Below are 26384 nucleotides of genomic sequence, written 5' to 3'. Positions count from 1 at the left end.
AAAAATAATCAAAGGCTTGCGTCATTTAATTACTCTCTTGGTTTTGCGGTGTTCTGCCAAGACCAGTGTTGCCTCACCTCCCACAATACACTGAATCTTCTGAGACAAAGCAAAAAATACAAACCTTCCTCCACCCAAAAAATAAAATAACATGGAAAAGAACAGAGAATTCTGAGAAAAGTATGTAAAAGCAAGAGAGCTGGAACATGTTGGAAGGATTAAGAAGGAAGTTAGATTAAAAAAATAAACCACAACATTCATGTGAACTCCATGGCAGCTTTTATACATATGGTTTACAATCCTGAAGCGTTAGATTTCTTTAAGATCTCCTAGTCATTCAAACAGCAGCACAAAGATTTGTGTTTCTGTGAACATGCACTAGCACACTGTCCACCCTAGAGCTGTGATTTTGAACTGAACTTGGAAGGCTGGGAAGACAAAGGCACATGGCTCACCTCTGACTCAGCAGCCCTCAGCTCCCTCCAGAACAACACAGTCCAACTTTTCTTAATCAGAATCTATGTGTATTTCTAGAAAGTCTTACTTCATCTAGGTACATGGGATCCACAATGTCATCCAAAAGGCATTGATGCTTCTGAAGAAACTGGAAGAATCATTCCATAGAAACTGTTCTTCCCACCACAACTTCCCTTTTTCCACTCACCTCACTAAAAAAAGAATTTGATCTAAGAAATTCCTAGACACAGGAACCAAAACATTCATGGCAAAACATCTTTTAAAGCTCTTGCAAGTGTAGCCCACCTGCATCTACTTTACAGACAACTGCATAGTATTTTCCAGGGATATTCCTGATGACATTTAAGATTATCCCATTTTCAATAGGCATAACAACGACTGAATGTACCTATTACAGTTGGTATAAGCAAGATGACTCTATTGCATATATACTGAAGTAGTAATTGTAGCATGAAGTCACTACAAAACAGAGACACAGAGTTTGTGCATCAGCAAAAATTAACTAAGAGAATAATTCCTTAAAAGATACCCTGGGTATCCATGAAGGCACATCTTTCACCTTCCACACAACTATAAATTCTTCATCTCCTGTCAAAACACAGCAAGAACTTCCTCAACATCTGCAAATGTGTTACAGCAGCCTAACCCATTCCCTTCAGTAATATTTTGTTTGTACTTCTATTAAACTCATTCTACAACTATTAATGAAATCTCAGCATTGCTGTAAGGCAGGCAAATAACTACATACAGATGAACACTCTTCTTGGTTGCCAGCGTGCTGTGCAGAATTTTCAGATGTGCTTGCAAGCCTGCAGACACAGACCATTACCATGCCAGTCACACAACATTCCTGAGCGCTGAACGTATACAGGACTCATTTCAAAGCAATTTCAGCCTCAGCCCCCTTTCTTTGTTCAATCCCTTAATGAACCATGAGCCAATCACACTCTATGAGGTAACTCAATTTCAAGCAACAATTTAAGGATCGCAGTAAACCATCACCACCTGCAATAGGTGGCTAAGTCCGTGCACAGAGATGGAGCAGAACACTGTGTAGAATGAGCTGTGGCAAGCAGGCTCTGCCACCTCACAAAAACCCCAGAGCCAAGCACTCTGTCTTCTCCCTTCCACAGCACCTACAAAAAGACAGAAAATACAATCCAAAACATGCCCAAGATGCACAGCTGTGAGCAGCACCTACTGAGTGGACTTCAAAAGAAGATTCTGCTCTCAAAATGGCCAAGCTCTGTCAGTTATGTCAAAGTGAATACATTTTTTCTGTTGATTTTTATTGCCTTGGAACCAGAATCAGATTAGAGGCTTTGCAGTTTGCCCGTCACTGCAGCAAGGCTACTGCAAGCTGGCCAGGACTCTCACAGTAACCGTGCAAGCTTACCACTTGCACTCGCACAGGCTTAACAAACTGGCTTCCTACCACGCGTTTGCCAAGATCGCTCACAGGAGCAAGTTCAGTTTGCTCATTTGGTTACACGGCCTTTGCAGAGCTAAGAACAAGCAGAAAACACTTAAGCTGGTAACAAGCCAGTTAGGGCCAAACCAGAACTCTGGAGACAAAGAGCAGCTTCACACCTGGCCAGCCTCAAAAAAAACCCCAACTTACCAGCATTACATAATAGCTACAAAATACAATCCCGTTCAATCTGAAATATATTTAAGACACTACTCACATGAATTGTTTACAGACCCACTTAGTTTCTGCTTTACCTAGTTTTACTAAGTTTTTTACTTAGTTTTACTGCTTTTACTTAGTTCCTTGCTTTTTTTTTTTTTTTTTTTTTTTTAGGAAAAAAAGAAATTTTGTAAAAACCAACCATCATTACTAAAATATCCTGCTTAGTTTCCACGACCACTGATGAACCATCAGTAGTAAAAACTAACCCTCTCATACTTTAAACACCCAACACCCAATTGCTAAGAACACAGCAGTGATCTGTAAAGGACAAAGGCAGCTATTGCTGCACAAGCCTATCAACAGATGTTCTCAAAACATCCTACTTCTCCCAGATACCGTCTCAGTGTGTAAGCCTCCTAAACAGAACTAAAGACAAAAGAAAATTTACTTTCTGAAACAGAATCAAGGTAACACTTTGATGACACATGCTACAAGCAGCAAAGAATTACATAGTTACAAGTGAGAAGAAATAATTTTCATATATTGTTTCTGATTACAGAATTTTTTGAGAAAGACCACTCCCCGACTAAGAACACATACAAGCCAACAGCTTTTTCATAGTACAAGGAAAACCCCTACAACTGAATTGCCACTGGAGTTTCCCAGCCTTCTGTAGCATTTTAATATTAGATGACAACAACTGCAGCTCCACATTAAGTCTTGTATTAAAAAAAAAAAAAAACAAACACAAAACCACCACACACACAAAAATTTAAAAACCCACAACACACACATCCCAGATGACAGATTCAAAAGCTTCAGCTACTGTATGTTCCAGTGGCATCTTGGCAGGACTCCAGAAAACCAAGTCTGAAGTAAAAGACAAATGTATTATCAGACCTGAGAAAATTGTTCTTGTAGAAAAGAGATGGAATTTTCATTGCTGGAAATGTTACTAAAACAGGAATATGACCAAAATAGGAGGAGTGCCAGATGCAAAAGCATAAATGATGCTCGTGGTTCATTACTTAAAACATTAACTTAGAGACACAATGAACTGAGACAGAAAGCTTAAAAACTTCTAAGGCACTTGAATTTTGTTTATCATATTAAGAACATTATTCACTAGAATAAAGCACAAAATTAATCTAGCCAGCATGATTTTAAAAGCCAACCACATCCCTGAGAAGTTGCACAGCCTTATAACAATGTTATACAAATGTTACAATAAAGAGTAAACAATATATATAAGAATATATAAAAGTACATGAATGAAAAAAGAAAATCCAACATTCTAGACCTTCCCTCGAATTCATGCTGTTTGGCAACAGCTTTCTTTGGGAAGGAGGGTGGACTCCCAGCCACAGAGATGGGCTCAACAGACAGAAGGGCATGGGGCACCATTTCCATCGCATCTCCAGAGCAAAGCTGGCCATGGTTCAGCACGAATTTCTGGCCTGAAGAAATCTGAGTCTGTCCTTGGGACAGCAGAGTACAACACTCAACAAGACATGTACCACTTAACAGTTTAAGTCCCTGTTCATTCTCATTTGCTTGCTAAATCAATCACATAGAATCACAACATCTCAAGTTGAAGCCTTTGTTCTCTCATGGGGTTCCACTACCACTGTTTATTTTAACGGGGGGAAAAAAAACCCCACTCCTCTCTTACTGCAGTCTCACGTCTCTCCAAAAGTATTATGCTATTGCTTGAAGAATCATTCCAGGAACATGGCTGCAGTAAAACCACCCATTTAGGAAAGGAGATGCTTCTATTTAGCACTAGATATGGCTGAAACCACCAATTAAGTATTTATCACACTGTTAAATATGAACAGAGGTGCAGTGTTTATTTTTCAGTACTTCAGTTTCTGAAGAAACTTCCAAAACACAGAACAAAGTAAACGCTTCAATGTGTGAATGCGTGTTTTTTTAGAAAAAAAGATCCCCACACACCCAAGACCCCACCACCTTTTCTGGTGGTAGGGAGTAAATTCATGGCATTGAGGGCAAATTGTCCTTTAACATGCCACATCTCTGAAAGACTAAGTAGACAAGAAAGGGCTTTTAAGTCCCTTACTTACTTTTTTTCATTAGAAAAAGAGTAAGAATTGTCCAAGACAATGGATCTTGGTGAAAGTTTTCACCAGATGGCTCCCAGCAGGGTGGCTTTTTTGAAGGAAACATAGGAACAATCCCCTTGACTGATCCCCACGGCTGTTCTCAGGGAAGACATACTTTCTCCATGTAGCTGAAATGATAAAAGTATTTGCTAATTTCTGCATGGGTTAAATTATATTTAATTGCAGAGCTATCAATATTAAGACCATCATTTACAGTTTAGACATCCCAAAGGATAGCCAGCTTTGTAAGTCAGTCTAAATTCAACCTTGAAGTGATGAAATGAAAGAGGGACAGAAAAAGCTCCCATTACCAAATCACCATGAGGCTGAATGAAGAAAAGAATGAACAGGACAGAGATCTTAGAGGTAAACATCCCTGACAGAAGGCAGCTGCCCTACAACCAAAGAGAGGATAACTTCCTCCTCCTAAGGATGTCTCTCCTTCTTGAGGTTCTTAGCTAGCCAGAAATACTGAACACATTTCTTTGTGCACCTAGCGTAACTACAGAAAGGTACAATTATTTCCATTGATCTCTACCTCCAAGAATTATTTGATAGTGTAAATGGGACAACACAGGAAAAAACCCCAACCTTTTGCTTTACACATGCGTTTTCTCAGTCTTGACTGCTATGCTGAGAAAAGAGGTAGGAAAAAAAAACCCCTGTGATGCTTTTGCTGTCAAGCTTACACCATTTGGCAGTCTTAAAGGAACAACTTAATTGCCCAGCCAACCAGGTGGAACCAGGAACTGCAGCATCTGACATCACCGCTGATGCCCAGGACAGACTCATATTGGTATTCCTTACTTTTCATTCTGCTGTTGTACAATTCCTAGTCTGTGAAGCGTTGTAAAGTAACAACAAAGGTGTATCAGAGACCTTAGGCTAACTCCCCCAGAACCACTTTAGAAAATACAGTGAGTTTGCATAAGGTTATGATAAAAGGTCTTACATATGCCAGGTAAATGTTTCCACTTACCTGATGCAAAAGTAATTATCCAAACATTAGGTCAAAAGTTGCTAGTAAAGACCACCAAAATTATCTTGGAGTTTAGATTAAAAACAAGTCTCCCCAAATCCACAGATGTACTTCTTTAGAGAGTAAGGGTACAGCAAGCCTGCGACAAACACTACAGGTTTCCCAGAAAACACAGTGAAGGCCACTTCTGAGAGACCTCCTCAAAACAATGGCAACTAAAACTGATGGGCATAGACAGAACAGTGAGCAAACTGGGGGTAATGCACATCCCTGGCTAAAACCACAGTGATTTTAGTCACTACCACTGAACTTGTATCTCCTACCGAGCTCTAGGCAAAACTGTAGGCAGGTTACCAATGGGCCAAATTGCCTCTTGGGAATACAGCTCCCTGTAGTGGCAACGCTGGCCTTTCTGAACTAGTAGACAGCTTACTGCTTCTACAGTGATTGGAGGGAGAAAACTGAACACAATTTTTTATGAAGAAAGAACATGTTTTTATGCCAACTTTTCAAACCAACAAATAACCCATGAAAACAAAACCAAACCCACTCCACGTTCCTGTTAAGTGCCCAGATCAACAAGGGGTGTGGGAGAGACCATGTCCTGCAGAAACACCCCAAAGTGAGACTCTGCAAGCTGCTGGGGTCAAGTATAGCTTTACACTGCATGAAGACATTCTTTATAGCAAGCAGTTCTCAAGTATCTTCACCAAAATGCCTATGGATTTTATAAAACTATAGTGGACTGTCTCTTAAAACAGTGTAATGAAATCTTGCAAACACTTACCTAATCTGAATCATTTGATTTTAAGCCTGACAGTCAGCCAAATCTATTTAAAGAGCATCTCTCACAGTTAAAAAAAAAAAAAAAAACAAAAAAAAACCAGTAGAAAGCCACTGGCTTTGAACTGCAGAAGGTTCGGCGATGGTGGAAAGCTGGAAATTTCTACCTACTGAAGATCGAGAGGAACATCTCTGCTCCTTCCCAGCTGCCTATAGGTGCTTCTCCAGGGTTACAAAGTCTTAGCAGTCATTTCTGTGGCCCTTTCTGAAAGAACATCCATCTTCTGTGCAAACTTACAACTACACAGGCTTTTGTTTGAAATGGTGGAAAAGTATATCACTTAACACACTGTGCTACCTAAAGATAGTAGGGCAGCCGTGTCCAGACTTTCATAAAGCAGTCACAAGTACTCAAAGTATCCAGTTGGCTCTCAAATAATCAGAAAAGCTATGAAAACCCATCCAGTAAAGAACTGCAATACAACATGACAACCATTCAAAGGCAAATTACAATAGAAATTAAAACTTAAAAAAGCCAAACACACAGCTCTAAATATCTAATGCCAGTATTACTGCCTTTTCTGATCTAAAATAACTTAACCTGCAAGATCATCTAGAAGGTTCTAGGGGAAAGCATCTCTTCTTAGAGACTGCATTTTATAAAAGCACAATGTGGGATAATCAAGTAATGAAAGGCTTCTGTTTGAAGACAAACAATGAGAGAGATTAGGTCAGAACTAGAGATGCAAAGGCCACGTTATTTACTTTGTGTGGGGCTTACTGCCAAAACACACTTCACTCCCCAGATAACACTTTTACTCATATCAAAAACATGGTATTAATAACCACTGATCTCATGCATCATAGTACTTTCGGCACACGCATTTGCTGTGGAGGTTACAGGGAATGGAGGCAGACGAGCCCACAGCTTTGTGTCCTATTTCTGAAATCCTTCGGAAGCAGCTGCCCCCCTTTCTGTTACACAGCCCGAAGGATCTGTTATTTCAAACAACTTTTCCCTGACAGTTGAAGAGGGAAGGAATATATATAAAATTAAGGAAGTCTGTCCAGCCTGAAGTAAATTCAAACCATTTCAAAACAATTTGCACTCCCTTCAGATTTCCCCCTCACAGCTGCCCAGTTCTTTAAGACTGCTGTACATGACAACAAAAGCCTGTATCTTAACACACCCGGATTCCCAAAACACTTATCCTAAATTTTTATCTTACTTTCTACATGAAGTCCATATTTGTTCTCCCAAGCCTGTATTTAAGCACCCTACCTACCCCTAGGCTTGGTGCTGGACATTTCACAAGGAGGGAGGGTGCGGTAAAACCAGTTTTTCATCCCACTCCGTATGGAACTTGCAGGGTTTGGATAAATGGGGAAAACATGGCAGCTTCAAATGTTATGCAAGTGCTCAAAAGCAGTTAAACATCACCAATCAATCCTGTGTAACACAGAAAATCATGACAAATAGGAACAGGGCAGCTGTCAACCATATGGTGAAATGGAAGGTTCTAGTCTGATTCTAGCAAATGCTGAGCCAGCCTCCTGCTGCCAGTTACTCCCTTTCCAAATTTTCACCTTGGCTCTCCAAAGGGGAGCTTCAAGATAAATTGAGTATTTGATTCAATCTCCACATAAACAAACACTTTCACCACAAAATTCTGTATTTCACAGCCCTCGGCTACTGCAACAAGATTTCAAGCCGCTTTTTCCTGTGGCATCTTATTCACAAGAAAATAATTGTCTCTCTTTCAGTAATACCACTGACCCAAGAAAACAAAGATTTTCTACTTTGGCTTGCAAATTCCAACCAACAATGACTAAAGCTTTCCTAGAAGCTTTGAGAAGTAGTCAGTAGTATTCAGCAACATAAGGCTTAATGATGACTGTTTAAATCCTAAAATCCTGCTGCCATTCTTTTCCTGACCTTGCAGACTTTCACTGCTGAACAGAAAAATTCTTCCTCTTCTCTAACAGCTACCTCGTTATAACTATGAGTTCTCCTGTCAATCTTCACACTCCGTTCTTTCCTTAAACAGAAATCTGTAGCAATCAACTCCCAAATCATATACTGTTCACATTACAGCACCACAAATTCCTCTGTTTCATTAAACTCTCTCTCATTATACCTTGATTTCAGTTATGTTTGAAACAACTGAATGTGTTAATACTCACACATCCACATACAATATAAACCACAGGTAAGCAAGAAATGGATTTTTGCAGGAAGACAAGCCAACAGGACTCCGGCGCCATTAGTACTTCAATTTCAAAGGAAAGACAATGCAGATTAAGCAAAGGCAGCAACACATTGAGACTAGCCATAGACGTTTACCAAACAGACGGATGGCCTTCGGCCGGGTAAGTAGGTCTTTCCAGTGATGTGTTAAAGACCTTGGTCAAATACTGCAATGTAGTGTTCTCTCCAGGCAGTGCTCGAGGGGAAAGTTGACACCTAGGGCAGAAAGCAGTTTCATCAACACAGGCACATAATGGACTTTTTGATACCACTGGCCAGTGAAAACCTCCACAGCGGGTGGGCAGACACAATTCCTACCTCCCTTGTGATCAACAGCTGGGGCCAGACAATATATTTGATAGTACTAGAACAGCATTTACTCCCTCCCTCTTTTCTCTTGTCTCAGGATAATATTTGGTATTAAGATAATGGTTATAGCTTATTCTCAAACTATTAACTCGTGGTATTTTGTGTTTTACCTGTACCACCATTACCACATGTTAAGATGGCTTGTAACACTCATGTTCCTGCCAGACTAACAACATTTGCAGGTGCAAAATTAAAGATGTATAGAGGAGTTTGTGCAAACAAAGCACAGGCAGAGAGAGTAAAGAAAGAGCAAGCAGCAGCTCAAGTGCCTGTGCTGGGTCCCAGTATTAAATGCTTAGATCATTTTTTCCTGCCTTGCTAAAACTGGCAAGCAGCAGGAGGGTTGCTGCACCACAGAATATTATATAGATTAATACTTCCACATAAAAATATAGAATCATGCACCCAGCATCCACAACATGCTGATTATTCCTCTTTTTCTAAGCAGTCATCTGTGCTGTACAGCTATAAATAACATTTCAGCAGCATCACGAGTGTGCACACACATGCATAAGCACTTAATAATCTCAACTTGGGTTAAAGATCATTACTATTTAGTTTTAGAGGAATAAGCATAACTAACAAGAACAAGAGAGTTGGGTTTGCTTCATTTGGCTGTGTATACAGAGGCCTTTTCCCACAAAACCCACTGAAGACTTCAGGACCTGAGTAGGAAAAACATGCGCACATACCACAAGAGAAAGCTTACTGAATCAAAACATTCCATCTCCAACAACAGTTAATAGCATATGGGAAGAGTAAAACAAACATGTTGGGGAAACATACCATGATACTACACACCTCACCAACAACGTGGAAGAGACAAGCAGGCGGAAGAGAGCTCAAAGCCTAATTTCTTGTTTTCTCTGGAAAACAGCAGACCAGCAGAAGAAAACATCTGATCAACGCACTTAGGGAAAGACAGAGGAAAAGACTTTGTGCGAGCTGATGAGGAATTGGGGTTGGGGTTTTTTCCCCTTTTTTAAACAGGGAGCAAACAGACATGACCAAATCTCAAAACTTTACAACCCAAACTTGCACATGGTGCTCTTGTCTTTCACTATCAAATCCAGCCTTTGTAATATGCTACCATGGCTCCCGCACCCCAGCACCAGACCTGGCCAACTGGCCATTGCTGGCTGAGCTGATGTACCATCGACATACCATGCCGCAGCCACAGCCCCAATCCATCATATGATCTCAAAGTAACTGGCCATTTTGCAGGGTTCCATGTGTTTTAAAAGGAGAGGATAATGACAACTGAATGCACAACAGTCTTGGACTCACAGCTAAACATTAAATATGGGCAAGGCCACGTAATGATTCCTGCCTGCAAACAGAGGAAAGGAGCCCTTGTATAACAGGACACAGCTGAAATTTTACTTTCTTTGAGAAGTCCCTTACAAACAGAAAACTTACCCTGCTTAAATACTTCTGGTATGAGACATTCTGAAAGATGTACTAGAATAAGCATTTTGAAGAACAAAAAAACCCCTGATATCTGTTTATCAAGCAGCTGTAAAAAAAGCCTTCAAATCCAGTTCAACCTATTTCAACTGTGTGAAAGCTGGCATAGATGGCTAAACCAGGCAAAAGGTACTTTCTCTGGATTTTGTATACAGTATATTTGTCAGAAATACATTTCAGAAACTAAAACATTACAGAATACGCAACAGTATACACAGATGGAAGCTTCATGTGTGCAAAGCAGATTGTACCCTATAAACAAGTTACCTGAAATACAGATCTTTCATTTTAAGTTAGAACTAGAAGGTGAAGCCATAAGATTTGCATATGAACTTCCACAAAACTCTGGCCTCTTTGAATTCAAAGTCTGAATTCAGATTTTTAAGTTATGATCCAAAGAGACTGTTTATGTAAGTCTTAACAGATGCTACCATAAAGAACTACTTCCACATTGAATTTGAAAACTTACACAGCTCTTTCCTTACAAATTTTATTATCTTGAAGTCTTGACATCTGCTGGGGAAAAAAAGCTGCCGTTCATTCTGTAAAATGCAGAAACAATGATACAATTACCTTGTATCAAAACCAGGCTTATGGAGGAGGTGTTATTGTTTTCATTTGGAAAGGTTATTTCATCCTCACCAGAAATGTACTGTGAAACTACCAAATGCAAAAGGGATTATTTTGTGCCCTGCTGTGGCCTGGAGAGATCCACAAAGCATGAAAGAAACTCTTGTTAAGTACAAGCAGCCTCTGTCCTAATGGGTCACAGAAGCAGAAGCTGTGCAAATGCAGTATAATACAAGCTGAATAGACCAGTTGGGTGTTGGGGTAAGAAAGAAGAATGATGTCAACAGCTTTGATTTATTTTTTCTCTGCCTGGTGATGAAATGACACTACTGAGTGGCACCAGAAGCTCCCTACAAAAAAACAAACAAACAAACCAGGAAGTGCTCAAGAGGAGGTGTATATACCATGAAAGGCACCTTTCTATATTATTTGTGGGTTGCTCATTGACAGAAAAAGAGCATGAAGAGGTAGTTTGCAAGAGTTCGTCTCTTTACAGCTGGAAGAAGGCTGTTAAATATGAAATTGAAACAGAATTCTGTAGGTTCCTGGGGAAGTCATAATACATTTAAGCAACTGGTACATGTGGAGAGGAATAAAGCTTTTTGTTGTTATTTCAAAGCAGAATGAAAAACAGCAAGTCTGAGAGTATGTAAACATGTCCTCATATACAGAAATGAGGCCTGGCTCAACAGCACTGCAAAGTACCCAGCCAACAACAAACGCTCAAGCCACCAAGTTCAACACTGAAAGAGTAGCTAGAGAAAACAGCAGCCTTGCTCAACTTCAGACAATAGAATTTCAGCCTAGGCTGTACATTAAAGGATGTAAATAAAAGGATGCTTACTTCACAGATTTAGTTTCAGCAGTGGTTCAACTGTTTCAATGCTGCTGTGGGTACGAGCTCTACTGAAAAGCAAGCAGCTACTTCTGTTACTCTCGCAAATCTGATCCTGCACCAATGGCTGAAACCGCTTGTGAAACTAAAGCCACATATCCTTCCAACAGTAACTCCCACGAGTGCCGCAAGGTTCAGCACAAAGGACTACACAGCTTCTGGCTTAGTCCAGACCACAACACATGAAGTTCAGAAAGCACAGCATCCTGAACCGATGTTATATTCCGTGCACTCTGTTCACCTTTCTCCCCCCCTTCCCCCCCATAAAGAAAGTACTAAGTCTACAGTCTGAACTGATGTGTCCCATCCCTTCCAGCAGAGTGCCTCAGGGAACGAGGCTGCGGGTGGAACACATAAGAAGCTTTGGGGAAAGGTCTCAAGGCAAGAGACAACAGCAGCTGTAGGGGTTCTTCCACTCCATCACAGGCAGCAGGGGATGGGGAAGTAACTGGGTCTCAGGATGATGTCTTTTCTGTAACTGTTTGGTTTCTGGCTTCTAATTATGTATGTGATCTCTTAAGAGTGTGGCTGTGCCACATAGGACCCCTTGGGAGCAGGGATACAGCCCCAAGTTCCCTAGTCCCACTTGGGGAAATACCAAGGGTGTTCAAAGGAGAGCGCTCCAGGGACTGCGGGGTAAGGCTGGTCTTAGATGTGGCACAAAACTTCTAAGAGACCTGTGGGGCCACTCAGTGACTACCAGGCTGGGAAGCAGGGAAATGGTGGGCAACAGGTAAGTTGCACACAAGCTTATTTCCATCTTGTTTTCCCTAGCTCTTTGGAATTTTCCCTTTTTAAAAAGCAAACTTTCTAGTACTTATTTAAATAAAATTTAGCTTTTTTGATGATAAAATCCTTTCAGTCTTTTGGGAGCTCCACAGGAGAAGGGTTAGACACATCCTCTTCAAACCTGTGGACTCCAGATTCTGTCATAGCAATCAAAGACAGTCTTCAAGGCTTTCTTCTTCCCACAGCCACCCCCACACCAGCACCACCCAGAGCTGGTCACAACACGGAGCCTTCACCTTCCAGTTGCACAGCAGAGTGGCATGCCACACATTGGCCACACCTGCTCTTGCCAAATCCTGTTAGGACAAGACCTGCTGATATTGCTTCAGGCTCGTGTCTCCGAGCATTGTAATGCTGCACAATAGAAATTGTTTTCCCCAGAATTCCCTAGACAACATGCTGGTGACACAAAAAAAATTGCTGAAGGGACGTAACTCTTGCATTTAACAGAGGAGGGTCTCGAGAAGATTAGCAACTTGGTACAGAAAAAGATGCAGATCCAGAACGCCAGCAAACCAATAAAAGGACAAAACCAAACACTGTGGTGTTTAAAAGTCCACTCCCTCAGAATAACCACCCTTCAAGGAACGATCACCTGACATCTAGGAAAGCAACATCTGTAAAAGCTATCCTTATCAAGAAGGGTTACCACACCAGGATGGTATTTTTAGTCACCTTATTACACCACAATAAATGCTTTGTTGAGAAATCATTTACAAATTTTTCCTTCAATACTTGAAGAAAGCATTCAGAGACACTGTTACTATTATTACCCACTGCTTAGCCAGCATTACAACATGTAACACTTCTTCATACACACCTGTAAGGGAGACAGGAAAAAATATTCTATCCAGACTAAAAGTCTATGCACCCTTCCTCTGTGATTAAGAAAATAAATCATAGACATGTGTGTACACATGTGCAACCAAGTGGCTGACCTGGAAAAATCTTACATTTCTGCTGCACTGGGACTGAAGTCACTCCATTTGAAGCTAAACTGCTCTAAGCTTGAGCCAAAATGTGCTGTGTTAGATGTATTTTCTTTGCTAAACTAGAAGGAAGCTCTTCTAGCTTTTTAGCATTCTCATTTTTTCCCATCCCCCCAAGTTCTCCAATTCCAATACACCCTGGTGACCCAGGTACTCACCAATTAGGACAGTGAGAGTAATGCACAGTCTCTTGTGGAATTGAGCACACAAGAAACTTGCAGACCTTTTGTGGAATTTCATACATATCAATACATCAGTTAAAGATACTATTATTATGATCCAAAACACCAGAACCTGAAAAGCCACAACTGAAAAATGGATGAAATGACATGGCTGTGACACACTATTATTTGGAAGAAGTAATCTTGTCTCGCAGCTTACATCCATGACAACTCCCAGGAGAAACAGCAACTGATTAACATCACTTGGCACTTGGTGGAGTCAAAAAACTGCTGTACTGCAAATCACAAATGCATTTGTTCCAGCTCTCTTCATTTTGCTCCTTGATTACTAGAAAATTTTTTTCTTGACTAAAACTATGTAGATATGTTTTTATCTATTCCAAAGAGTATTATGAACCTATTTTTTTCTAACACATTGCTTTGACTATATCCCACATTCCCCCTTCCCACAGTACATCAGTCTCCCTGTATTTGCTTTGAAGGGCCCTTGGGTCTAGCACAATATTGACTTTCCCACTTATAAGTGCATTATTAAATCCTGCCCCGAAAGTTGATGGTGCCAGCCTTTACCAGCCATTTGTTACATTATAAAGCAAGTGCTTCTGTTTTCTCTCCCTCAGAGAAGATGGAAACATACCAAAAAACATCTACAAAACTATCTGGTTATCCTCCAAATCACTCCTTTCCTGCCAAGCACGGAGAAGCTCAGCGGCAAGGCAGCAGGTGTGCCAAAACCATTGTTCATCGTGACAGCCACCACAGTCTGCTTCCTTCACTCCTCTGGCTGCTTGACATGTTCCTCTGGCCTGAGATGGGGAACCCTCTAACCCGGAATCTGCCTGTTTGGGTTTTTAAGATACTCAAGACTCTGAGATTACCGCCCCAACCTATAGGTATAACTGCATTACAAATTAACAACTTCAGAAAACACACACACACCATATGTCCAAGGCAATGCTTCACTGTCGAAGAACAGCAAGAGGTTTCTTGAACCACCAGTTTTTTGGGAGGGCGGGAAGGGGGAAAGCAAGCCTATTTTCTAACTCCCACCGAGTAAAATGTACTACAAGAAAGACCTATCATCTCAAAGAGGCAATGTCTGAGAGCGATCACGAACCCAAAATCTCACAGCCACCTCAGCAGGGAAGAGGGCACCCCCCTCTCTCCATCCCAGTGCTCTGGGACAGGTAGTTAACACCTCTGCTACTTGGCTTACACCAAATTCAGCTCACAAAATTAGCCCCCCCCCCTTTTTTTTTTCCGGGGGCGGGGCAGGGGGGAAGAGGGGAGGAGAGGGGCTTGCTTTATTTCCTACTGATTTAGTGATTTAGTCAACTCATCAAGAAGTTACAGCCAGGGCAAAGAGAGCAGGACTTCCTCTTCCAGGTGTGGAGCAGCTGAGCCCTGCCTCAGCAGACTGATCAATCTCTATGGCAGCCTAAAGCACACCAGGATTACAAAGAAGTTATTCCTTCAGAAAAATATGGAATGCCTTTGAAAAGGCATAATGTTTATTACACTGAATGATGAGCAGCCAAAATGATACACAGACTATTTCCCCCTCCCCAGTGACAGGCTCTAGGACTAGATTTATCATTTTGTGCAATTAAAACCTCTGCTTAGTATCACCAAATGTGTGAAAACAGTTTGTGATTTTTTTTCAAATCTACAAATTTAAACAAAGATGTACTTCATGCTGAGCTGAAGGAGCATGAAGTTTGGAATAGCAGTGGTAGACTTCCAAAATTCACAGGATAATTGCTATTTGTTTTGGAAACAAGACACTTCACAGAAGGCAGGGGATCAGGAAACCAGCCAAAGCAAGATGACTTTCACAAATCAACACATTAATATAATAGAAAAGCTCTACATATATTTAATACCTCATTTAATTACCAACTTTCTAACACAGAATTCAACAAGTAGAGGGAAGCAAAACTGCATCTACATCATCAAAAAAGCAGCCCCTAGAGCTTCTGACTAGGTAATAGTATTAGTTACAAAGTAACAAGGATGAAAAATGAACTGCCAATATTCCTTCCAGCTGTGAAAAATGTTAAGGTGAGAAGAGATTCTGGCTGGCTTCACCTTCAAATTTATCACGGATACTATTAGTCAGAAGCAGCTACAGCATCGCGGACCAGAGGCAGCTTATGGCTTAGAAAGTGCCTTTCACACAGGTAGCAGAACATAAAACATACACATACTAAACACCATTAGACAGAAAGGTTGTAATATTGAAAAGCAAAGTATTAACAAAACTGAAGGAATACCCTTCTTTGCATCTTAGAAACAAAGGCACTCTACATTGGCCAGCAGTATTTTCTACCTTTCAGTACCATATATAGGAGAGAATTCCTGTGACAACTTGGGATTCAATAAAAAAAAATCAGTCATGTCACAGCGGTGGTGGCACCACATTAAAACTGATTTAAGAATCAGAAAGACCTACCTTCAAAAGCCACTTTCTATTTACTGCGTGAACTCCATACTGGTATTGCAACAAAAGCTGGAGCTCAGAGCGGGTTGAGAAAACTCTCAGAGGACTCACTGCTAGAGTAACTGCTCTGAGTAATACTTGCATGGAAAAATTATTTAAGGGAGGAGGAAAGAGCTAGAACAGCGTGGGAGGGGACAACCTGCTGTTTCGAACAATAGGAAGCTGTTAAAACAAAAAAACAAGGGCCTCCCTCAGCACAGGAAAGCCTCGTTTGAAAAGTGTTGCCCCCGCTGCCACCTACCAAGGCAGGCAGTTCTGCCAACAGAGATAAGGCCAGAGGCCCAGCTTACCGACAGTTCCCTTCGGAAACAGAGCCAGGCAAGAGAGAGGAAGGTTTTCCAAACCCTTTTATAAAAGAGATCAGACTGGGGGCAGAGGGGCAGATAGGGCTGTAAGGGATGACTTCATTTTACAGCAACAGCCTGCTTGTGCAAGGCAGGGCTGCCCTTGCTGCAACGAGCAAACTGGCAAGGTTCCTGCAAACTGCTTAGTTAAACACGAAGGATGTTTTCTCATAGGCGGGGCTGATAACCAGGAGTGACATCTAGCCATTTAACAGAAAAAATGCAAAGGACTCAATAGATGTCTTCAGTTTTGATGCCTTGGTTTAGAGCCTCGAGGTTACAATGCAAATTTAAAAGCAGTTTTTCAAAAAAACAATTATTGCAAGACAATTCCTGGAACCATCCCCTGTGGTTCAAAGCCAGTGATACTGATCAGGGAAAAAAAGTTTGTTCAGAAAAACAGCTTCCTACCCTGAAAACCTCCCATAAACTCAGTTATTTAAGCTCAGAAGCAGCATTACTACATGATTATTCCCAGACTCTCTTACAGTACAGCTCCAGGACACTGGTGCCATCCACATTCAGCATCAATTTGTTCCTCTAACATGATCACATTCATAGCACAGACAGGCAGAGTTACTGTATATCCAAGACCAAAATAACTTTAAAGAAAACTTTATAGTTATGTTACAAAAATACAATGCACACCATTGTCTTTCTGTCCTAGCACAATATAGTGCTAACAAACAGAATCAGATTGAAATATAATAACACTTTGGACCATACAAGGGATTGAAGATACTATCCCCACCGGGACCATTTACCTAATGGAAACAAACAATGCAAAAAGGAAGCAGTTGGAATACAATTAAATCGGTTTGCCTTAAGAACAATCCAGTCTTGCAGGATAGAAGGGGCTGAGCCAAGTTTTAACTATGTCTTTCCATAATTATAGAGTTTTGGTGGGACAAAAATAGGAGTTAAAACAAGAAAGGAAAAAAATACAGCAAAGGCACAATACTCTAAGCAATGTTTTACCTCATGATGCTTCTACGTAAATGTAAATCTTAAAGAAAAAAGTTACACGTGCAAATTTAAAATAAAATAATTTTATAACATGTATTAATAGTGGCATCATTGTGAACAAAAACCCAGTACAGTGTTCAGTAACCATGCTGGGTTCAAAACCTGCTCCACAGCTGTGCGTGGTTAGAACAGTGTGTTAACTCTGTAGCACTCTTTTTTCAAACAGCTTGTTTCAAGGAAGCCAAACCACTTGAAAGCAGTTTGCAACACCAGCACAGACCTTTTCCAGGCAAAAACAATGTGCCAATCCTCATTTTTATCATATAGAAAGAGTGACCGAGCCTTTCGGGTGTCTCGCACCATTACTTGGATGTGCGGGTTTCTTTCCATATATCCATACAAGTCTTACCAAGAGTTAGCAAGCCCGTTTGTTCAGGTCACATTATGTCCAGGGCTCAATGACCTGAGGCTGGCAAGCACCCTTGCAGACAAAACACTTGTCTCTACGCTCCCTTCCTCCTCCTCACTCCAAAGGATGAAGCATTCGCCTTTCCTACTCAGGCATGAAGACCACAGAGATGCTCCTGTGGCTCCACTGATCTCCTTGCTGAGGTGGTATGGGCCAACGCCCTCACAATGGCAGGTGCACGGAAATCAGTAATACCAACAGTTTTGTAATACTGATGTTTATAAACTCCTATTTGCTTTTTGCTAAAACTCTTCACATGCCCACACATACCTGAGTACCTGCTAGAAGTATGGATCCAATCGTGACATTTTCAAAAACCTGCTTTGACACTACTCCACACAGCTCCTCAGCACGTGGATAGAGGAGACTCACAGGTGCCTGTCTAAACAATATCCAGTTCTTCATACTTAAGTGCATGTAAAAAGCATGAAAATTATTTCTAGAAGCTCTCTTCAAAGCATGATCAATTCTGCTTCCATCACACCTGAAATTAAAACTTTTCAAAATCCTACAGCAGCAAAGGACAGGTAAGTGTTTTACTGCTAAAACAAATCCCTCTGCATCAGACAAAGTAAGATTTCACTCCCCACTAGTGACGGTCAAACAGTTCAGACAGCAAGTGGGGCACCATGCCCCTTTCTGGAAGGGGACATGTCCCAAGCCAAAGCACAACAGCACTGTTACGCTTACAAAAGAGAGCTTTGCCAAACACACCAGCTAAGCATCTGACTCACTGCCACCAGACTAAGAAAGAATTCAGAGCAATTACCACATCCCTGCACAGAACAGGAAGAAAGAAGAAAAGTGTTTCTACTCTTCTAACATTTCACCTAAATTAGGACAGCACAGCAACCCTCAAACAGCTCTGGTCAAGCCCTGCAGCCCCTAGGGCTGCTAGGACCTGACAGCAATGCTAGCAATTATACAGCCATCCACATAGCTGCCTCCGACTGAAACAAGGCAGGAAAACTAGGCAAGATAAAGCAGCAGAAACAAGCCTGGAATCTCTCTCTCCCTTCCTTGTTTTTCTGCTTTGGTTCAGAGATCAGCAATCTGAAAAGCAAATGTATTTGCAAGACAACCCTATCTATTAGAAGCACGTATGTCTACAGTATATGTTCATGTTTGGCCAGATAAAGAGAGATTGTCTAAGAAAATGACAAAAGAATAAGTTTAAAAATTTTTTTAAGAAAAAGGTACACGTGACAGAGAGCTGCAATAACCACTCTTTCCACACTGAAAACAGTTCTTTTCCCAATGTCTGCAGTCATATGATTTCAGCTTCCTTCTGCTGTTGCAGATCATGTAGCTTCCTAACCAGCAAAGGCTATGCTAGCCCTTCCCCTCACCTTCGAATAAATTTCCACCACAGCACTCCCACTCACAGAACTGTAAATGTCAGCACATTTAGTATAGTCTAAACACCATAAATTGGTCTACATGGAGAAGTCTGCCAGGAATAAGAGCTACATGGTAAAAGATGCAATTTCTCAACCACCTTCAACAAAGAAGCTGGCTGCAGAAATTCCTACCCACCTTTCACAGATCACTTGTTCTTGTTCTCATCTGATGCTCTGTTCTGCAGATGGCAGTCTGTACAGGACCACATCACAAATGGCATCATGAAAACTATCAGAGTTAAAAATAACTAGAAAATAAATTATGAAGGGTGCTAATGTTGTAACTTCAGTTATTCAGAATACAGAGAAGTCTGCATCAAGAAGTTTTAACTGGCACAACACAGACCAGCATGCTACAAGGGGTACACAGGAGCAGAGAAATTGTAGTTAGAGCAGTTTCTGCTACAGGTTTTGCCACCAAAGCCAAGATACCATGTAGATGTGCTACGTCTTTGCACAGGTAACAATACAGCTATGCCAACCTGACAGTTGCTACCAGGGTGGATCTGCTCACCATCACGTGCCCTTTCTGCTCCCTTTATGCTAACAATGGGCAATCTGCAAAACGAGCTAGTATAGGGCGGTAAGTCAGCAAAAACCAACTCTACCAAGGGAAATAAAAATAACAGGGTTTTTTCATCAGCTAGCTCACTGAGAATTCAGAAAAACAGTCCTGGTGAGCAATGCCTCCTGATAGCGAGGTTACATTCTCCCACCCAGATAACAAAGCAGACCCTTCATCTGCGGTCAGGCGCCTGTGTGGCACTGGGTAACACGGACTGACTAAAGGTGTGGTTTCATTTAACTGTGGGAAACACCAGACCTGTGTCAGTCTGTTTACTTTCCCTAGCCTCTCACTCCCACTGCTTCCGAGTATTGCACTCAGCTGCGAGCCAGTTGCATGAGCCACTTCAACGAGAGCAGACACGCAAAACAGCCAAGCAAGAAGAGAGCAGGAGCACCCAGCCAAGACCCACCAACCCACCCAGCCCTTTTCCTGAAGCAGCCACAGTGAAGCTGCATCAAGTTAACATCCAGCTGCACTCCAGGACAGACCCTTCAAAACAATTGCTGCAAATTAAACTCCCTGGTTAATCTTTTCTAGCATCTTTGTTTAAGTGAGTGCATTCTTCTAGGACAGTGGCTTTTAATTTACAATATGCATTCCCCACACTTTTAAGAAGTCTGAAAACAGATGTTTGCCCCCTTCACCGAAAAACTCTGAGATCAAAAAAGTTAATTCTGTGAAGCGGATACAAAGCAGTGACCATCCATGACTTCTTTTTTGGGGGGGGCAGGACAGTGGAGAGGGTGGGTTGAGGAAGAGAAGCTCATGTTCCCACATCAGCAGCACATTTTTCAAGAGGAAGGAAAAAAGCCAAGCAAAAAAAATAAATATCTAATAACAGTCCAACAAACTTCAGGGCAACGTGTTCAAACATATTAGGCAAACACGTATGCTGTATTTGGCTGACCTTCTCCACATGGCAAGACAACTGTTCAAATACTATTTGGGGCAGGGGAAAAGCATAGCAAAATCTTGATTTTACTTTGTCAACACAGCTTTCTTTGGTAGAGTGGACACAGCCTTAAAGCCAAAGAGACCCATACAAAGAAAACCAATCAAAATCAATACTGCTTTCTCCCTTACCATCCGAGCTATTCTTTTACTAAAATCAAGTGACCTAGAGCTATTCAAGTAGCTTGTAAATTACAAGATGAGCAAAAAGCTTTTCTTGCCATTTTGCAATATTCCTAAAGAACAACCAAACATACCATTGTTTTGGTAGTTATCAACAGAGGATCAGAAATACTTTTCAAGACTATTCAGAGACTAGCTAATCATTGAATCACAGAATGGGTTGGGTTGGAAGGTACCTTAAAGATCATCTAGTTCCAACCCCCATTTCAATGTGACACCAGAGTTTTTGTGCCCTCCACTGCCCTTCCGTCTCCCAACTGCTCATTCTCATCCTTGTGCAACCCCTTCCAATATGGCAACACAAACACTCATGTGGCCACAGAGACAACCTGGTCAGGGTAAACTGTGATCAGGTGGCAAGACAGGCCAGGGTAGTTTGAAGTCAGATCTGTTCCTCAATGTTCCCTACATGGCTCCACGGGTATTGTTTTGTGTGGGGTGGCTGTGGGTGGCAGTACCATTAAAATTATTTGAGAAGTCGTGGCCTGCAGTCTAAGCTAAAATCTACGCTAGCTTTTAAAAATAAGCTTAGGAGCAGAGCAGTTAAGTGGAAAGCATTCCTTAGTATATAAAGGCCAGTCCTTAGCTGAATTAGTTCTATTTCACAACCTTATAGTTTGACAAAAGGGTCTTGCCTATTTACAACTTTAAGAGTAAAAACAATTTGTATACACACTCAATATACACACTTAACTGAAAAAAGCTGTCTTCTTTCTTATGTGTATGTACTACGAGGCAGAGTGCTCTTCAGCGAAACCAGTCTTCCTTTTGGCAGATGACTCAAAACAAACAAAAAAAAGAAACACTGGAAGAAAAACAAAGCATTAGTAACTCAAGCACATCATTATGAACCTACCCTGCTAGCAGTTCAACTTTCTACATCTAGGAACTCTAACGCAGTGCTTTGAACTAGTTTTACCTGTGGCACTGGGAGGTCCGGGAGTCTACAAAACAACCAGGGTTTAAAGGTTACCAAACACAAGGAGGAACCAAAATATCACTCTTTACCAAGGAAGTACCCCCACAAATACCACAAACAACTGCATTTCTTGTTCCTACTACACTCCTAAAACCAAAATGAAACCAACAAAAGCAACTCTGCTGCAGGCTTACTCCCAGTGACTGTGAACTACAGCGTGCTGCACTTAATCCATCCTGCTTTTTGTGACTTCCACCTCAGTATGTGGACCAAAGCCAAAAGAATGTTTTGTAAACATCCTATCAAAAACAGACAGTAAAAGGTCTTCTTCACTACAAGTAAGACACCAGGTTACAGATGCCTGCGAATCAAACAATGCACTAAATTAAATTTCTTGGTCAAAGCCAAGCACATCATTTGAATGAGCGTGATGCCATGCTGCATCCACAGCCACAGACAGCTCTCCTATCACGCATGTAGATGGGGCAGATCCACACGCTGGTTTATGCCCTAAAAGGCATGTCACAAAATTTATTTCCCTGTAGGACAAGGAATTTCCTGCAGTTTAAATATGACCCTGAGACATTCAGGAATTAATTTACAGTTTTAGTAAGTTAGGAATCAGAAAAACAACTTTCCTATGTAAAGCACACATGTGGCATTGGACTAGTGTAACTGAAGTGACAAATCCATATCCACTTTTCCCAAGCGTCACCAAGAATATACATAATTTTGTGACCCTAAATTATGGCACCCAACTTGTAAACCTTGATACATCAGGATCTTAGCAATGCTGTGGTCCTTGACAAAAAAGCTCACAATGAAATCTTGAGAAACATATGCAAGTTTGCTTCATCTGCCTGTATCAATAAAACCAATGCTCTTCAGGCTCTTCTCTGACATAAAAAAAGGAGTTGACAGGTTGGAGGTGAAAGATTCACTTCGGAAACTAACTCACAAAAGTGTGAAACCAAAATGAAAGTAAGCTCACAAGAAAGTTCTCCCTACCTACCATATTCATTTGTCCCCTTTGACACTCCAGTTCCTCTGCTTTACTAGTTTACCTTTGTATCCCTTAATTTACAACAGAAGAAGCAAGATCACAAAGCCACAGTTATAGAGAAGTTAATTAAACTCATAACATTTTATCTTACTCTATTTTAAACTTCCTGCACTAATTATTTTCCATTGTGTCTTATTTTTAGTGTTTGTCCTATGACTGAACCTTGGATGATTTAGATGCAGTCAGGATGTATAGCACAGAACTTCCAAGAGCATTTAAATCCATACTACAATACTAAAGAGGGGAAAACAAAGGTCAGTGACACAGATGATTCCAGGAATCACCCCAATCATGGAGGGAGGGGGCAAAACCCAACAGTATTTCAGTGTTTCAAAATAAATTTTAATTTGCCATTCACAAAAGTAAATCCTCTGTAAAAATCTGCCATCAGAATGAAGAAGGGAAGTAACAGCATCTCTTAAGTCATCTTCCTTTCCACCTTGAAATGCCTTCTAATCATCTCATTAGAAAAGATGCTATTTCTTCAAACTGCATGCACCTACAAAAGCTATTGCAGGTGCTTAAAATCCAGTGGCTTCTTCAATAGTATGTACAGACATTATGAGGGTTATTGTTTGTTTCACAGCCAGTGAAATGGAATTGACTTAAGATGCTTAAGTATCAACAAGGAAGGTAAGAAATTGCTGATGACTTCCAAAGGAAACAATGAGCCACTCGCCAAAAAAAAAAAAAACACAAAAAAAAAAACAAAAAAAAACCAAACTACGGAAAGTCCCACCCATGACAGTAATAGGTGCTGTCATGAAAAAATATACTTAGCAGTTAAAGAGATTTTCAGGTAGAAATGTAATTGACCAGATTTTACCCTGTAGCTTAGTCCTGCTACACCATGGATTACTTGTTCACCTTAGCCTGGCATCCTACAGCTGCAGCATGCCTTTGGACTACATGTCGGCTTCTGACAGAATACTGGTACTCTCTGCATAAGTATGCAAAAAAATAGTACTAACTAAACGCTGTAGTAATGTGACACTCACTTTCTGGTTCCTCTCCCCCAGGTGTGAGGCATACACAAAGCACATATATATATTAATATACCTAAATATAAAGACTCCATTGGTCTTAACCATCCTAGATTAACACACTTCACCCCTTTAAAAAGCCCACTGTAAATACAAGTCAACTAGCTCGATGCATATTCCAGGACAAAAGCCATTGCAGGCAATCTATCCACGCAAGATGCCCACTACAACAATTATTACAGAATACCAAGTAACATATGAACATCAGCAGCTAAATTTAGAGCAGAAAAACATCATCCATTGCATACTGATTAGACTGAAACACTACCAAGGCAATAAAGAAACCTGCAGAAAGATGGATTCATAGGTGACCATTCAAAACTAAAAATAGCACAGATTAGAACAAATACATATGGTCATATATAAAAGTACTTTTCTTTATTTTAATGAGGAGTTACTCCAGAATCCTGCTCTGTAGATTTAGAGACTAAACCTGCTTTGGAATCTAGCGCAGAAATTAGATGTGGTAGAGACGGGCCTTTCCAATTCAAGCCTTCAAAGAAAAGTCTTAGCCTACATTTTTAGCATAAGAATACCAAAGAGACCTTCCTCTACTCAAGAGTCAAGGCTGATAAAGCTTGCTTTACTTTGTCACATCCTTCTACCACACAGAAAATGAGAGGTGCCCTCCTGCCAACTTTATCTTCATGTGACAATTCCCTTGAACAGGAAATTTTTCCCCACTATTTATTTCTGCCAATTTTAACCTACCTTGTGAAAAGTGAACCCATTAGGCCAGAAATTAGAACTGCAAATATTAAACTCTGTTTATCATGGAGATGGAATGAATGTTCAAAGAAAGGTTTATCTCTTCTACCCTTACTATAAAAAAGAAAAAAAAAAATCACAGACCAAAACCCAAAACCAAAGCCATAACCAATGCTTTGCCTTTCATCAGAACTAGCAAATGCAACTCCTGTGCACATGAAGATTTAAGTGGTGTAGATTCCATATGGTCTTGCACATTCCCCCACAACTGGCAAAGGGCATAGTCATTACTCTTCTCCATACAGATGGGCTATAATCTTCCCACTGGCAAGTAGGGAGAGCAGCTGTAAGACACCTTCCTCTACTCCAAACTCCAGCGTTTTTAACTACCTTGATTTACCAAAGCAGCACGAGTTAAATTTAACATAGCACCTTCCACCAAGGACAGTAGGTACCCAGCACAATCCATCACCGCGAGACACAGAGACAGCTAAGGCAGTATCTGGTGCTCATTTACTATCTCAGCAACAGTTTAGACAAGTAAATACAATTGAAGTGTATAGCTTTTTTTGTATAGGCGTACATAACGCTAACAATTATGTCTGCGAATAATGAAATACCCGGCACTCAGCACATTTTCCCAGCCTGGCTTGCTGCAGAAAACCCTTCCTCTGCTTACCAGCAGTCAGCACACCACAAAGCCACAGACACCTGCTGCAGGACCCGCATGGCGAAGCCGTGCCCCCGCCCCGTCCCGGGAGCCGGCCGCGCTCAGCCCGCCTGGCCCAGGTGTCCCAGCACACTCACCGGCCGGCCCGGGGACCCGCCGCCGCCCCGTCCCGCGGCGCTCCCGTCCCGTCCCGTCGCGCGGCGCGGGCAGCGCGGGAGCCAGCGCCCCGCCCCGTGGCGGTGACGTCACCGCTCCCGCCGCGCACCTGATCCCCGGGCAGGTCGGGCCTTAAAGGGGCAGCGGCGGGGCCGCCCGGCCAGCCCGCAGCGGCGAAGATGGCCGCGCTCAGGTAACGCGCAGAGCCCCGCTGCTTCCCCCGCGTGCAGAGCCTGGGGGCACCGGGCCGTGGCCGCACTGCCCGAGGCCTTTCGAGGCCTCCCCTCCACCTGTGTGGGAAACGCCAAGGGCCCTTCAGCCCCGTTCCGCCCGCGGCACGGGGGCTTCCCGCGCCGGGGCCCTCTCGGGGCTGCTGCCTCCTCTGTAAATAATTCGGGAAAGCAATCCGCTTTCCTGGTAGATGTTATATCTTTTCCCCTTGTTTCCGCAGCGCTTCTCAAGACCCGGTGACAGCCACCGCGGGAGGTGCCTCATTGGCACACCAGCCACCCATGGATGTCAAGAGCAGCGGTTCCTGAGCCCCCAAAGGCCACAGCTCCCCTCTTTTACCCCCAAAATGCAGTGCCAGTTTGCCCACCAGTGAAGGAAGGCTTGCCTGCTCGCAGGGGCACTCAACCAGCTAGAGAACAAGAACTACTTTTGTGCCAGATACTGTATTTCTGCCTGGAGAAAACAACCAAGTTAACACAGCACAAAACCGGTAACTGCTTAGTTTGTACCCCCAGCGCCTGGCAAATGAGACACACTCGTAACTGGGACAGATCGGTTATTGCAGTCCTCTTACCTACTCAAAATCAGTTGTCCCCTTACCCTGCTCAGCAATCCTCTCTACCAAGGAAATGTTCTGGAGGACGAGAGACCTTTAAATCACTCTGCATCGCTTCCACTTAGCTGGGCAATGAACATTAAACGTGGAAGA

The 26384-nt window shown here is 41.8% G+C and overlaps 1 protein-coding gene across 12 annotated transcripts in view; it reads right to left on the bottom strand.

Annotated features, from left to right (window-relative positions):
• Positions 1–26384, bottom strand: part of USP54 (ubiquitin specific peptidase 54) — a 103134-nt gene that overhangs the window by 53903 nt on the left and 22847 nt on the right. Inside the window, exons 1-2 of one of the 12 annotated variants that reach the window (XM_080401184.1) lie at positions 25426–25486; positions 8327–8459 (exon numbers count right to left, since the gene is read on the bottom strand). The exons of 2 other annotated variants lie outside the window; for them this stretch is intronic. The gene's annotated coding sequence lies outside the window, so the exon portion shown is untranslated. Of the gene's footprint in view, positions 1–544; positions 1540–8326; positions 9386–15956; positions 16262–25425; positions 25539–26384 lie in introns of those variants that run through there. 9 more of the 12 variants (XM_080401180.1, XM_080401177.1, XM_080401182.1 and 6 more) reach the window with 9 other exon arrangements.

Source organism: Falco punctatus (assembly GCF_963210335.1).
Source record: "Falco punctatus genome assembly, chromosome: 9".
Taxonomy (NCBI): domain Eukaryota; kingdom Metazoa; phylum Chordata; class Aves; order Falconiformes; family Falconidae; genus Falco; species Falco punctatus.
This window is presented reverse-complemented; position numbering and strand designations above follow the sequence as displayed.